Source organism: Myotis nattereri (assembly GCF_964212035.1).
Source record: "Myotis nattereri genome assembly, chromosome: 18".
Lineage (NCBI taxonomy): Eukaryota > Metazoa > Chordata > Mammalia > Chiroptera > Vespertilionidae > Myotis > Myotis nattereri.
The window spans coordinates 39805611-39822190 of NC_138093.1; positions in this window are offsets into that span (position 1 = coordinate 39805611).

The window sequence follows — 16580 nt, forward strand, 5'->3', positions numbered from 1 at the left end:
AGCTCTATCTTCCCCTCCCTGGGCTCAGGCTGTCCCTCCAGCAGCAAGTCTGCCTCCCTGTGTACTGCACAGACACGCACGCACACGTGCACACAGGCACACACAGATACACATTCATGCATATGCACACATACACACATGCATGCACACAGATGCACATCAGATGCACACATACATGCATGCACACACACATGCACACATAAGAACACACACACACTTCCTAGGCCCTCCTTTTATGCTAAAAGCATCTCCACGCTTTCTGGTCTGGGTGTCCCTCCAAAGTGAATGTGAGGGGTCCTGCTATGGTGCTGCCGTCTTGGAGCGGGAGGAGCAGATGCGACCCCACTAACCTCCCGCCGCGATGCTAAGGACACGGACCAAGCTCTGCGGAGAAGGCTTGTCTAGAGATGGGGAGAAACTGCGGGCCACGGGCCGTCAGGGTAGTGAGGCCTGGGGTGGAGCGGGAGCGGGGTGGAGGGGGACCATGGGGATGGGTGTTTGGGTTGTTTCAGACCTGTCACCCATTGGACAGCTTCAGACCAGGCCAGATTATAACTCTACACATCCATCCATGAGTGATACACTCAAGTAGCATCTGGTCCTCCAAGCTCACCCCTCCCGGCCCGAACAGCAAACTCAACAAGGGAGTCCCCTCCAGCGAAGACACCGGAGTTCCCCATAACACTGAAGGCGGGGTGTCCCGGGCCTGGGGTAGGGCCTGGCGGGCAGAGCTCACGGGACCGCACCGGTGAGCACACTCCCACGTTAGTAGCGCCAGGAGGCAAACGTCTTGTCCGGGAACAAGGGCGGCTTGAGGGACGGTGAGACTCACTGAGCCGCTCCTGGCACAGCGCCGATCAGTCTGTGCATCTGTCTAACTTCCTGCCCACATCGCGGATCAGTCTCTCTGTCCGCTGCTATTTATTGCTCGGGTCCTGCTGACCGTGCACTTCACCTCGGCTCGAGGCGCCCATGGCTGCGGTGCAGGGAGACACATTCCAGATAAAAATAGAGCCGCGCAGGGATCAAAGGCCTCCCGGACTTCCCTGTCCCGAATGGGGCTGGGCAAGGGGCTCGGAGGCGAGGGAACGAGAGGCTTCTGGCAGCATTTAGGGCTTAAAGAAAGAAAGACTACAGTTCGTCCGGGTGTGCTTTCCTGGAGCCCAGTGAATGGGCTTCCTTTAGAATGCCTGCAGGTTCCAGAGCTGGCTGAGCCGAGCAAGTCCACTCTCCAGAGCCTTCTCGGCCATTGTGTGGAAGACTAGTATTGCCCTCTCACAGCTGGGCTCACTGCAGCCCAGAGAGGGCAAGTAACTTAGGCAGAGTCACACAGGAAAGCCAAACGGAATAACCTATGAAATAATTGACTTCAACCCCTGATAGCCTAGCAATGCATACCAGTTAAGTACAGTGGGGCTTTGACTTACGAGTGTCCCGACTAACGAGTTTTTTGAGATACCAGCTGCCGATTTTTTGCATTGAGTTGACAGAGTAATTTGAGTTAAAGAGCTCCTTAACGGTCTCAGAACGAATTTAAACTCGTGCTTGAAGGTGCTTTGCAAACTGTAAAGTGCTATACAACTAGTGGAGCTATAGCCGCTGGGTTGCCTGGCACAGCGGGAGAAGCCTTTTGGGGGCGGGGGGCGGGAGGCAGGGCTCAGCTTGTGTGAGTCTCTGCCTGGATTTCTGCCTTGCAGTTCCTGCAGGTGTGACTTCTAACCCCCAGGGTCCCAGGACACCCCACCTGGGCCCCAGGTCCCAGGACACCCCACCCCAGCCCCAGGCTGGCGAGCTAAGGTGTTGGGAGCTCGCTCAGTCCCGAGACTGGTTTGCTAAGCACTGGTCTCACCTGGACTGTGCTCCTAGTTCTGAGAAGGACTTTGGTGCCCCCGCCTTGCCCCAGACTTTCCTGGGACCCTGAGCTTCCCCAGGACTCTGCATTCTTTCCCTGTTCCTAAGAGGCCCATCAAGTATTTCACCCAAAGCCCAGGGTGTGGAAATTCCTCACCGAGGGGGCGGAGCAGAGGGCCCAGGATGGACCCCAAAGCACCTGTTTGGGATTGAAGGGCAGACAAACCAGGATGAGCCTCAGCACAGGCCAGGAGCCAGGCTGCATGGAGCTGGAGGGCCTGCTGGGGGCGCCACCGCCAATGGGCTGGGCTGCTTGCCCTGCTTTTCTCTCCTCCTCCCTCCTCCCACCCATGGTGCGCAGAGGCGGAGGGGCGGGTCAAGTCAGCAGCCTCTGAACAGCTCGGCTTTTTAAAATTTGTTTTAAAAAATATTTTTATTGATTTCAGAGAGGAAGGGAGAGGGAAAGAGATAGAAACATCAATGATAAGAATCATTAATCGGCTGCCTCCTGCACGCCCCCTACTGGGGACTGAGCCCACAACTTGGGCATGTGCCCTGATTCGTAGGCCGATGCTCAACCACTGAGCACACCAGCGAGCTTGGCTTTTGTGTGTGTGTGTGTGTGGGGGGGGGGGTAGGGGTGGAGGGAAGAGTGTGGAAAGTGGAAGGTGCCTCTGTGTGGCTGGTGGTGGTGGAGACGGGTTGGCTCTGAGGCCAGCAGGTAAACCGACCCTCCATTGTCTTCAGGGTAAGTGTAGGGCTCCCTGTCATGTGCTCCTCACGTAGGTCAGTCCCGTAAGAAACCTGGTATCACTGAAGCCCCTGTGAGTCCGAGGGGTGGGCCGGGCCCAGGGAGCCACTGCACCAGGGCTGCCCGGAGGCCCCGGAGGAGTCTCCGTCACTAGGGCCATTCCTGCTTCCTGAGTGGGAGTGACTGTCTGCGCCCCGAGGTCTGGGATGCTTGTCCTTCAGGCCACAGCAGAAAGCTGAGGCATAGCTTCTAAGATTAGAACAAGTTGCTCAAGGACCTGGGCCTGCCTCCCAGTCAGCTGCGGACTCTCCTGTTACAATGGCTCCCCACGCCTGCCTCCCTCCCTAGGTCCACGCTCAGATGGTCTGTTAAGCCTGTGTTCCTAAACACAGCTTCACGCCGCCTCTGAAGCCAGCGCACTTGGGAGGGCATATTGTGGGTTTCAAAGGCACCCATCAAATTTAGTAACAGTAGGACCAACAACCCAAGAGAAAAACGGGCAAAGGATTTGAACAGACACTTCATGAAGGAAGATAATAGGAATGGCTCACAGGTACACTAGTCATTAGCTAAACACAAATTAAGTCTACAAAGAGATGCCACGACCTACGCACAAGAATGGCAACGATGAAATAAACTGACAACACCAAGTGTTGGCAAGCCTGCAGGGCAACTAGAATGCTCACACATGGTTGGTGGGAACACTACTTGTAAAAATATCTTGGCAGCTTCTCATTGGCCTCCCCTGGGCATGTCCAAGCCCAATGCACCGAGCACATGACCCAGCAATCCCACGCCTAGGTATCTGCCCAAGAGAGGACCACATATGTCTCCATAAAGACTTGTACGCACGGAAAACCAAGATGGTGGTGCAGGTAAACGTGGTACTTGCCGACTCCCACAGCATCAAAATTACAACTAAGATACAGAACAACCATCATTCAAACCACTGAAATCTGACTGAATAGAAGTCCCACAATTAGAGAAGCAAAGAAGAAAGCACCTCAAGACTAGCAGAAGGGGCGGAGGAGGGATGGGCTGATCTGACACCCACATGTGGCATTTTTTTTAATCAGGAGGGATATTGTGGCTGCAGAGGCCACCTACAAGGAGCAAGGGATCCCAGCCCCACACCCAGGGTTCCAGAGCTGGGAAGAGAATCCCTGTAAAACTTCAGGCTGTAAAAACCAGCTGGGATTGTGGCTGAGTGACATGGAGGCTGCAGGAATCTCAGCAGTTCCTCTTAAAGGGCCGGCACATGGACTTACTCAGATGCAATCCCTCTGAGCTCCAGCCCTGGGGCGGTAGCTTGAAAGGCACCTGGGACATTGGGGGAGGAAATGGATTGTCTGGCACCAGGGTAAGAACTGGGGGCAGCTTTCTCCCAGATGGGGGTGCTTGCAGGGGTCACTGTTCCTGTGCTGGGACCTCGCCTGTAGCAGAGCTAACTGGCAGCCATATCAGCTTGGCTCATCGCTCTGTCCTGGTGACTCCCTGAAATCTCACCACATCCCATCTGCAGCCCCACCCAAGCTGTTTGCAGCAGCTCTTCCAAACGAACGGCCTGTCCTGGTTCAGGCTTCAGACTTTCCCAAAACCTCTTTAAAAAGCAGCAGCTGGTGTCAGCCCTACGCATATCAGTAAGAGGCCCAAGGCCAGGCACTAGCAGCAGCCTGTCTTGCTTTACAGCTTGGCCTCTCATGGGCATGTCCAAGCCCAATACAAGTAGCAGCCATCTGCAGATGACTCTGTAGCTCTTGATGGGTGGCCCCAGGCAATGGTTGACTTTGCATCTCCTGGGAGGCCCCAGAGCCAGGGCACCCATTAGACAGCTTCAGACCAGGCCAGATTACAACTCTACACATCCATCCATGAATGATACACTCAAGGGTCAGATTCAGAGAGCACCAAAGCCCCAATGAAGCAAGTCCTGCTCCATAGGAATGCCTCCTGCACAGCAGCTCTTCACTGTAGTAGCATCTGGTCCTCACAGCCAATTGGCCTGGGGTCAATTCCTCCCAGTGATGCCAATAGAAATCAAGGCTCAACTACAAGAAGACTGTGCACACAGCCTATACAGGGATGCACCCAGAGTGCGCAGCTCAGGTGACCGGGGAGCCTGAGCCATTGGGCCATAGGGCACTCTGCCAATTCCAGGACACATAGCAGCTCTACCTAATACATAGAAACAAACACAGGGAAGCAGCCAAAATGTCAAGACAAAGAGCCATGTCACAAATGAAAGAAAAGAAGAAATCTCCAGAAAAAGAACTCAATGAAATGGAAGCAAGCAAACCACTATATACGAAGTTCAAAACAATGGTTATAAGGATGCTCAAGGATCTTAATGAGAGCTTCAGGAGATTTAGTGAGAATTTCAAGGATGTTAGTGAGAATTTCAAAGACATGAAAAAGCACCAGTCAGAAATTAAGCAAACACTAACAGAAATGAAGAATAATTTACAGGGATTCAACAATAGAGTAGAGGATTCCAAGAATCAAATTAACAATTTGGAATATAAGGAAGCAAAAACACCCAATTAGAAGAACCAAAAGAAAAAAGAATAAAAAAATATGAAGACAGGGTAAGGAGCCTCTGGGACAATTCAAGTGTACCAACATTCACATCATGGGGTGCCAGAAGGAGAAGAGAGAAAGCAAGAGCTTAAAAACCTATTTGAAGAAATAATGGCAGAAAACTTACCCTACCTGGTGAAAGATACAGACTTACAAGTCCAGGAAATGGAGACAGTCTCAAACAAGATGAACCCAAAGAGGCCCACACCAAGACACCAAAGGTTAAAGACAAAGAGAGAATCTTAAAAGCAGCAAGAGAAAAGCAGTCAGTTACCTACAAGGGAGTGCCCATACGACTGTCAGCTGATGTCTCAACAGAAACTTTGCAGGCCAGAAGGGAGTGATGAATAGCAAGGACCTACAACCAAGATTAGTCTACACAGCAAAGCTGTCATTTAGAATTGAAGGTCAGATAAAGAGCTTCAAAGACAAGGAAAAGCTGAAGGAATTCATCACCACCAAACCAGTATTACATGAAACATTGAAGGGTATTCTTTAAGAAGAGGAAGAAGAAGAAAAAAATATGAACAATAAAATGGCAATAAATACATATCTATGAACAATTGAATCTAAAAATCAAAATAAATGAACAAGGAATCTAATGAACAAAATAAACTGATGAATAAAATAGAACCAGAGGCATGGAAACATGGGATAGACTGGCAAATCTCAGAGGGAAGGGGGAAAGAGAGTGGGAAGAGATTAACCAAAGGCCTTATATGCATATATGCATTACCTATGGACAGACAATAGGGTAGTGAGGCCTGGGGTGGAGCGGGAGCGGGGTGGCAGGGACCATGGGGATGGGTGTTTGGGCTGTTTCTAGATCTGGACTATTGATAAAGTTGATCTAAATATTTGCATACAAGTCTTTCTTTTTTTTTTTTTTTAATCTTTATTACTGATGCTCAGAGACAGGGTTTGATCATTTTGGGTCCAAATCCAAACCGTGCCTCTTCCTAGAGGTGTGATCTCAGGAAAGACACTTAACTTTGCCGAGTGTCCGTTTCCCCACTTGTACAACAGAGCACTTATCTCCTGTGATTGGCAGAGAGACCAAATGAGATCACGCACCTAGGCCCTGCACCTGACAAGCTTCCCCTCCCGTTTTAGCTGTCATTGCTGCCACCTACGACTGGTCGCCACCCCGTAGGTGTCCGATGGAGCATGGGCTCCCTTGCACCTTGTCGGGACGTCAGGCTGTTGCCAGTCGGCTCTGAAGACTTAACAGCAAGGGGGGCGCAGGGGTCTGTTGCTGCCAGGCTTTCCCATCTCATCCTGCAGAGCAAGTCAGAGACGAGCTGGGTGGGTGGGCGCTCAGAGTCCACGGAATTTACGAATGGGAACCTTCTGCATCACACAAAGGAGCAGGCTGGCCACTGGGGTGTGACTCTGGACTCCAGATATGAGTCGCCTAATTCATAGCAGGGCCATTCCTGCCCTGGGGCCATTTGTGTGTCTCAGGCTGTTGGGCGGGTAACAGAGACAGGGCCAGCCAGAGAGGGAGGACTGCTTTTGGCTTGGGGAAGGGTCTTGCCTTTCACCCAGGGCCCTGTGGCATGAAGGGGCCATAAAGAGACAGGCCCGTGGCCAGTCTGAGGCAGGCCTGACCAGGCTGGCTTGTCAAGTGGAGGGCAGGGGCCGTCAGGGGCCACAGGGGGCGGATGGCTTGAGGAGCTCTCCCAGGGACAGGTATGTGTCCAGGCAGAGGGACTAAAGGGTTAAGCCTCCGGGCAAACACGCTCCATCCTGCAGTCAGGAGGGAAGATCCAGATGAGCTATTTCAAGAGCTGAGCAGCCCGGGGCGGGGAGGCCGCTGACCTACTGTGGGGGTGGGGGCGCCGTGTGAACTTCCTGCCCCTCTCAGCCCTTCTGTCCTCATCTTCGAGGTTCAGGGCTTGCAGAGCTGCCACCCAAGGCCCTTCCGGCTGACTGGCTCTGTTTTTCCCTTTGACACCCTGGTGAAGAAAAGTGGGGACACTGCGGTCCTCTGGCTTGTGTAGAAGAAAACGGAGGGAGCTGGGTAATAGGATCCGGCAGAACTGGGGAAGCTCTGCCGGGAAGCTCAGGAACCCCAAGGAAATGCGCCCTACACCCCAGCGTCTTCACACACGAGGAGTGTGACCCGGACCCACTCTCAAACCCGAATCCAACGAGCGTTCATTCCAAGTGAGCCACCCGGCCAGCCACTCTTCAGACGCCGAGTTCCAGGAGAGGAGACCTCGCACAGCGGGGAGGCAAGCGGGTGGGACAACGGGCAGCAGCGGAAAATAGAGTCAATGGCGCTGGGATGAGTTTGCATCAGCCACAGGTGGTCACTAGCCTTAGTGGAGTGAGCACATTGCCAAATGTTATACTGCACACCTGCAAACATAACCGAATATTGCCTACCAACTCTGCTTAAAAAGGATAAAAAGAGCCATGGCCACGCTGGAGGGAGCGATTCAAGGCAGAAAGAACTGTCACTGAAACAGGAAGAGTAAGCTGGGAGCTGGGCGGGGCGGGGCTCCTCCCCCTGGCCTGCTGCCGGGCTCGGGAATGATGGGGAGTGATACCACGGAAGGAGTGACTGCAGGAAGGTCTTTCATTCACACCCTCGGGCATACCACCTTCTGCTGTCTGAGACAGGAGGGCCTCCGAGGCACAGGCTCAGCCTGAGAGCCACACAGTCCTGGGGCAGGAGGGGCTCGGGAGCCAGGGCCTCGGAGACACCAGGGCCTCGGAAACACCAGGGGCCTCGGAGACACCAGGGCCTCGGAGACACCAGGGCCTCGGGGACACCAGGGCCTCGGAGACACCAGGGCCTCGGGGACACCAGGGCCTCGGAGACACCAGGGCCTCGGAAACACCAGGGCCTCGGAAACACCAGGGGCCTCGGAGACACCAGGGCCTCGGAGACACCAGGGGCCTCAGAGACACCAGGGCCTCGGAGACACCAGGGCCTTGGAGACACCAGGGGCCTCGGAGACACCAGGGCCTCGGAGACACCAGGGGCCTCGGAGACACCAGGGGCCTCGGGGACACCAGGGGCCTCAGAGACACCAGGGCCTCGTAGACACCAGGGCCTCAGAGACACCAGGGCCTCAGAGACACCAGGGCCTCGGAGACACCAGGGCCTCGGAGACACCAGGGCCTCGGAGACACCAGGGGCCTCGGGGACACCAGGGCCTCGGAGACACCAGGGGCCTCAGAGACACCAGGGCCTCGGAGACACCAGGGGCCTCAGGGACACCAGGGGCCTCAGGACACCAGGGGCCTTGGAGACACCAGGGGCCCGAGGGACAGTCAGGCTCTTCCCCATGCAAGGTGCGGACTCGAGGCCTGTGGGAGGGGTTCCCAGCCTTTGAGCAGCCATTCCTCCCAGGAAACCCAAGAAAGGTGCTCCCGGCAGTGAGCACAGAAATATCCTGGCCCCTGGCCGGACGCACCGCTGCGAGGTCCAGGCCTCAAGGAGCCCGGCTGCCCCTGGCCGCCCTCTCAGCAGCATCTGTGTTGGCACAGCCTCGCTGGGCACCAGCCAGCTGCTCTCGGGAGGCGCCTGGCGATGACTCGGAGGTGATTTGGGTTTCTTATCGACAGAGGAGCCGTGCTCAGCCCTGGCGGTGCTCCCCCCATCACTGCCCCCACACACCTCCCGTGCCTCTGGGGACCCCTCCACGGGGCGGCTGGGCCTTTCCCAAGGGGAGCTGGCTCCTTGCGTCCTGGCTTCGGGCCTCTTCTCCCAGAGGATCCTGGCATTGCAAAAGGACCTCCTTAGCCCCCACAGAAAGTAGAGAGTAGAAATGCTCACCCATCCCCGGGCAGCGTGGGGCTGGGCATGAGGCAGGCTGGCCTGTGCTGGCCTGTCTGCAATCGGCCTGCCATCCGAACACCGTGGCAGGGAGGACTCCGTCCCAACCAGGCCCGTCCCAGGCCCGCTCCTCTGGGCTTCACTTCCTCGTCTGTTAAAGGGGGCGATGCCTCCTACACAGGGCCATTATCACAGAGAGCGAAATGTGCGGGGGATGCGCCTTAGCAGCCAATTCTCTCTCTCTCTCTTTCCTGCTTTCCACTGACTTTACTTAATATGGCCAACGACTGGCCCATGTTGGGGTTACAACCTGATTGGTACTCGCGATCCTAAACTAAGCGGGAATTTCTATAGGTTCATGGGTGCAGGCGTCTTAAAGCCAAGGGAGACTTAGGAAGAGTCAGTATCCCTACCAAAGTCTTGGCTAAACATTTTAGTGACAGAGGAGTTCCTGAAAATAAAATCAATCAGCCACTTGGGGGTTGGGGGCGGTTACAGGAAATTAATTCTCAGTCCCTGTTCTGCGGAAGCTAAGGGTCAGCCTGGTTCCCGTCCCAGCAGCCACTTCAAGCGCGAGTTGAGAATTCAGTGGCACAGATGTTGTGTCCGCGTGGGGCGTGATTAATGGCCCAAGGAGCAGTGCGGGCTGCCCTGTGGCTGGTCTGAGCAGCCAGGAAGGAGGAGCCACGGGGTAAGGATGGGGAAGAGCAGCTCAGAGGGAGGTTGTGGACAGTGCTCCGGAGACAGGAAGCCTGCTTCATCTCCCACTCTGCTCCTCGGGTGACTGTGGGCAGGTAACTGAACGCATGTACCATTCAGGTGCCTCATCTGTAAAGTGAGGACGGCAACATTGACATCGCAGGCTTGTGTGGGCTCCAGTGAGAGAGCACAAGTGTGGCACATAATAAGTGCTCAATAAACACAGCTGATTTTGTTTTTGTTTTTTTGTTGATACTCCTCACCCAAGGACATTTTTTTCCATTGAGAGAGAGAGTAGAACGGGGAGGGGGGGCAGGGGGGGAGAGAAGAGAGAGAGAGAGGAGAGAGAAACATCAATGTGAGAGACACATTGATTAGTTGTCTCCCACATGCACCCTGACCAGGGCTGGGGATGGAACCTGCAACCCAGATTCGTGCCCTTGACTGGGTATCAAACCTGAGACCCCCCCGGTGTGCAGGCTGGCGCTCTAACCACTGAGCCACACCGGCCAGGGCCGCGGGTGATTATTAGACGGAAGCTAAGGTATTTGGATTTATCCTGAAGGGGTAAATCCAGCAGGGTGTTTAAAGGGAAGCTTTGTCCCGAGCTCTGTCCATGCAGAGAGGCAGGAGGCAGTGCCACAGTGCTGCACGCGTCCTTTCGGGAAGGGTGGGCGACTCAGCTCAGACGGCAGGAAGGACCCTGTGACCCCGAGGCCCTGGAGCCAGGCATGGAGAGTTCAGGGACATTTCACATCATCCTGCCAGAAAGAAGGACAGGACAGAGAAGAAAGCTGGGAAAATGGGAGGAAACTTCCATTTAAGGAGCAAATGGAGGAGGGGATGGTGGGGGAGGGAAGGGAGACGGAAGCTAAGAGCTGGAGATGGAAAAATTCCAGGCTGGTATCAGGTCTAGGATCTGGAGAGGAAGGACACGTGGTCTACGGGGAGCCTGTGATACCAGGTCCCAGCATGCTTTGCTGAATTCCCACGCCTGGCTCATGACATTTTGAAGGCAAACTGAGATTAGCCTAAACATAGATGTAACAGCAGAGTACAGGATGAGAGTGTTAAAATGCAACATTTTCCTTTTAACTAAGAGAGGTCCCAGAAGATACATATCTTTATACGTATATTTAAAAACCCTCTATAAAAAAAAAAAGAAAAACATTTTTTTGGATAAGATACTATAAATGCCGAAAAGAAAAAACAGCAAATTTGAAAAGTTATTTGTCACACAGATCAAAAGGAGATAGTTATGCTCTCACAAAATGACACAAACAATACATAACAAAGGGTATAAATAAGCAATTCATAGGAAAGCAAATTCAAAAAGTCAGTACACATACAAAGATGCTCAAACTCCCTAGGTTGTCAGGGAAATGCAAATGAAATTACACTAAGAGTTTTCTTTCTGCCTCTCAGGCAGGCAGGGAGCGAGGGGCGGGCGAGAGAGGCAGCTCTTGCTCTTGGGAAACAGGAGAAAGGAACCATATTGCTGGGGAATGTGAGTTGTTGCAGCCTTTGGACCTGGTAACATTTTCGACTCAGCCCCATGCTCCTGGAACCCACTCCTTAGACCAGGGGTGGGCAAACTTTTTAACTCGAGGGCCACAATGGGTTCTTAAACTGGACCGGAGGCCGGAACAAAAGCATGGATGGAGTGTTTGTGTGAACTAATATAAATTCAAAGTAAACATCATTACATAAAAGGGTACGGTCTTTTTTTTCAATAGTTTTATTCATTTCAAACGGGCCGGATCCGGCCCACGGGCCGTAGTTTGCCCACGGCTGCCTTAGACACTGAACCCGGGTACGCGGCCACGGAGGCGGACGGAGCGTGCACAGCAGCAAACCCAGGAAACACAGCGAGCTCCCAGCACTAGGGGGAGGTTTTACGGTCCATCCACATAACGGGCCATTATGAAACCATGACAAAGAATGAACTAGAGGACTCTAAATTTCCATGAGAAACTGTGACGTCAGAATAGCAAGATGCAGAGACCTGTGTATGTAATGTGACCCCAGTTTTATAAAGCAACAACTAACCACCTCCCCTACCAGTATATGTGCATGTCCGTGTGTATCTATACGAAGGTGTATATAACACATAGATAAGAATGTATATAGTTCTAGAATATGGCATATGCTGCAGAGGGTATATATGAAGGGTAACACAGGGACGGGAGCTGGTTTGAGGGAGGCAAACCTAAAGATTGTTACGTGCCTGTAAAACCCCAGCATGCCCGCTCCATCAGTTATGTGAGATGGTGCGCATGTGTGTAAGGGAGCAAATTAGCGCCATGACATGTTCTCAAGGGAAAGAAAGCACGTTGCCAAGATATAGAACATGGAAAGTATCACATAAAGAAAAAATTCAAAAACATGGAAATGAGTTTCAAGCTCTAACTCCCCAAATCCGGCTCTCTGCTCAAGGAAACAATCCATTCAAAGCCAACACGTCCCCTTCCGTCTCCGCATCTACTCTTAGAACAAGCATGTCACGAGACTTGCGAACGGAGAAGGACATGGGCGACTTCCTGTCGGCCCCCACCCTGACCTTCTGTAGGTCCTGGACCGCTCAGCACTCATCACATGTCCCTGGCGACCAGCAGACTGTGTCCCCAGAGGAGTCGAGCTCTGGTCGCTTTGGAAAGGGAAAGGGTAACAGGAAGGAGGGACTGAAGCTCGCTCTGTGCAAGCACATCACAGGCGCAGCTCGCTCAGTCATCCCCGCAGCCCGGGCGAGTGCTGTTATGTGACTAATCCTGTTGTACAAGGACGTGTGCAAAGCTTTCCCACAGTCACACGTGCTGCTGCGGAGCTGGGCTCAGACTTGGCCAGTCTGACTCCCGACGGCACAGCCATCCTCCCTCCTGTGAAATCCATCTCAACTCTGCATGTCAACGCGGCAGTTTTGGAGCGAAGAACCCAGTGTGGCGCTTGGGAGCCATGACCGCTTTCGGGCCTAGATGGGAAATGGAGTTTCCCGATGTGCCAGGCTGTGATCCTGGGGGCACCTCGCACCCGTGTCCAGGCCCCTCTGCCCCATCACTAGGGCGGGCGCTGCAAACGTCAGAGGCCAGGCAGGCACCGCCAAGGAGTGGGTGGGGGTGCAGAACCCTGCCCACCCCAAGGGGAGGGGCCGCTGCTACTCAACTCCAGGTCACGTGGGTGATGTTTCAAAGGGTCCCTCAAGGCCCAGCGTCACCAAATGATCTGACTTTTCAGAAGAAGATTAAAATTCATATTTTTAGGTAAAACCGATTGATTTTGTTTTGAACACACCAACTCAGTGTTGTTGTTTTTAAGGCAAACCTCAGTCAAGCCTGCCTGCGGCACTGGGTCCAGAGGCCAGCGGCTGGCTACTCGTGGTTTAGGCAAAGACTGTGTTTATCCTGTTCGACCTGTTTTCCTGGGTAATCCCAGCCGGTGTCTGCTGGGATTAGACACATTTATTTCTAATTATTACACGTACAACACTAGATCGTTGTTCTGAATATTAAATAGTAGCGAAGGCATTCTTACCCCCTCATCGAATTCTAATGGGGATTGTGGGGTAGGACTGCAGAAGGGATGAGAAGACCTGGGTTCAAGTTCAGCTCCCACCGCTCTGCAGCCCCCAGACCCCTCCCCTGCTCCGAGCCAGGGTCTCCTACGCAGTAAAAGGGCTCGGTAATTCCCAACTCACAGGATGATGGCCCGAGAGTTGAAAAGGTAAGCTGTGTAACAAGCGAACTCAATAAATGTTCCATTCCTTCTAGCAGACAGACGCACGTCTCCACGGACTCACACGACTGCCCAGCAGATAAGCCGGGAGAGGTATGTCGGTTTCTTCACTTTATGGAGGACTTCCCACCAGGCCTTCTTTGGGCGTGCAGAACGTGATGTTCCCCAGAGTTTTGGCTTACGTGTAATTTTTGGGGTGAAAACAAACAGTATTCTGCCTTTTGAGTGGCCAGGCATCCTCGCCTGTTCTATAGGCTGTGGTGACCGTTTGGGGGGAGGGTCCCACGTGTGAGGAGTAAAGAGTATATGCTTTGGAGAACTGAGCTGCTCTGTCACTAACGTCACTTAGCTCGGGACTCCGCCACCGAGGATTCTTGCTGGAGGCCAGCGCCTTCGTCCTCTCCACTCTGCCCAGGGGCACCTCTGGCCACCCGGTACCAGGAGTGAGCCCCACCTGCACCACAGGGGAACGTGGAGAACCGGCAGGTGACGGATGGGTCGTGTATTCGCCTCACCTCGTCCCGAGGGACTTGAGGTGGCACACACACAGGTCGGGGCAGGGACACTTTTGGCAATCTCAGGGACAAAGCTGATGATGTCATGGCTCTGTCCTTCTGACAGTGACCCCGGAGGAAACACCTGTGGGCGGCAGGAAACTAGAGGGATTAAAAATATCTGCCTGATCCCAAAAAAATAAGCGAAGCGCTCTTTTTTCTTCACAGGGAAAACAAACAAGGCGATATCTGGTCTGAGCCATTTCCTCTCTGCAGGCGCCCGCCCCGACACACATGGCTGGACCGCATGCTTCACCGGCCCAGGACCCGCGGATGCCGGAGCGGGCAGCCAGGATGGTGCGAGCAGGCTCAGGATCCGTCTCCGAGCTGGAGATTTCTTTTGCAGGAGGGAGGGCGTGAGGAAGCTGAGCTCCTCTCCTCGGGGACAGATGTAGCCTCCATCTGATTTTGGAAACAAGGGGTCCTTGTGCTCTTCCGCCACCGTCTCCGGTCCCAGGAAGTCAGGCCTGGGAGCCACCGAGGAGGATGTGATGTGGGACTGGCCGAGCACAGAGCGGTTCTGAAGGCGGTGGAATGAGCACCCATCGGATTCTACTCTCTCCCTCACCTTCTGACATCCTTTAGAGCAGCGGTCGCCAACCAGTGGTTGTCCGTGAGGTCGGAAAGGTAGCCAGCCGCTGCTTTAGGTCACCACGCCCAGCCATTCTGTCTTCTCCACGTATTTCCAGTCTGGCCCCTCCGTCCGTGCTGTAGCCTCTGCGCTTAAAGGCCCCGTCACCACTCTCGATCCGTGGGGAGAGGTTTCTTTGCCTCTGCTCTTCTCTGCCTTACCCGTTCTTGCCCAAACCATGTCTGAAATCTGTGTGGGCATGGCTTTGCTTCGTTTACCGACTGTATGTAGAGCCCACTGTACAATCCAAGCTTAGGTGCTTCCTGGGGTTCATGGCAGCCTCCTCTAGGTCAGAACCCTGGGTGCATGTTAGCGTCCTACGGAGGCCTCATTGGAAACGAAGGTGCTAAGCAGATTGTTGGTCTCACCCAGAGACGTGGTCCAGAAACCAGAGCCTCAGTCTTTATCCAATGGCTGATGTCTTCAAACCAGTAAATATTTATTACACACCTATTATGTGTTGGCCATTGTGCTCAGAGTAGGGAGGCAGGTAGAGCCCAGGGCACAGGTCTTCAAGAGGTTCACACCCTGGTGAGAGGGCAGACGGCGCCATGTAGCAAGGGAAGTGCCGTGAATGAGGTTGCACGGGTGGCCTCACGTCTTAATGAAGATGATGTCACGTCACAAGCAGCAGCCAGACAAGCGCTATGATCACGCGTGGATGGCGGAATCAGAGCTTAGGCCTAAATGGCTTCCCATGGTGACAAAGCAGATACATTTCCAAAGCCAAGGGCGACAGTGCCGAAGTTACGCTTTGGGCAGACGTGGGCCCTTCCTAGTCCATCGTAAACCGCAGTGGCTGTGAGGTGGCTGCACCACAAGCAGCCTGGAGAGTAGCTCTAACGCTGGGAAAGCCGGAGCTGCCTGGACTGTGGGGACGCTGCTCCCTCGCACTGCTGGTAGCACGACGCCCTGCCCAACCCGCCCTCTGAGCCGGGACCACACCACAGGAGCTCGGAAACGCTTTGCTCTATGGTTAGAATAGACACTGAGGAAATAAAGAAGAAAAAGGCAGCTGATACAAAGTTATCTGTTACATCGCTCGTCACATAAAGGTGCAAAATTAGGAACGGTCTGAATATGACATTTTAGAGAGCAAGCTGGAGTGAACTGGAGAGCATGCAGGCCACACCTGCTCCCATTAAAGTGAAGACACGGTTCTAACACGTGGCGCTGTGTGTGGAAAGGGGGGAAGCGACGAGGCTCAGTGACGAGGAACGCACAGAAACATAGAAACACACGTGACAGAGCCGGGCAGCGAGTGTGGAAGGATGGGCAGACACGGTTCACCAACTCTGAGGGCGGCCAGAGTTTTCCTAATTAGACGACGTGTGTCCCGGCCGGCGGGGCCTGGGGGGCCTCTCCGAGGCGCAGGCCTGGCGCCCTCAGACGCTGCTTACTTCCTCCCCGGCCTCCGAGCTGGTTCAGCTTTAAAGGGGCCCCGCTGCTGTTCACCTCAAAGGCTCTCCAGCCCAGATAAGCTGGCTCCCAGGCTCCAAGAGGAACGAGTCAGGGAGATAGGAGCCGGTGGGAAACCTCCCAGGGCCGGTCCGGGTCGCAGGCACTGCCCTCGGGGGAGAAGGGGGCTGTCTGGGTGAGAGGAAACATCTGGGGACTCCCCCAGATAAGGCCAGGGGCGGGGGAGTGCAGTTCTCTCAGGAATAAGTGTGGGAAGCCGGTCACAGGCTCAGCCTCCCCCCTCCCTGGCCCCTGGTGCCCCCGTGACAGAGGGCAGATGGGGAGCGGGCTGGTCCCTGCCAGGCCTCACCCCTTCATGTTGGCTGGGCAGATGTTGCCCCCCAAGTGGAATAGTGAGTGAGGAGTAAGACCCCCGTAGCAACAAGACTACCCGCAGGATGACGGGGGAGAGAGGGCAGCTCCAGGCAGAGGGACAGCAGAGCAAAGGCCTCCAAGACAGAGGCTGGAAGGAGCTCAGGGGCCGGGACGCCGTGGCCACAGTCCGTGGCGCTGCGCTCTGAGTGGGCAGGACGGGTGGCT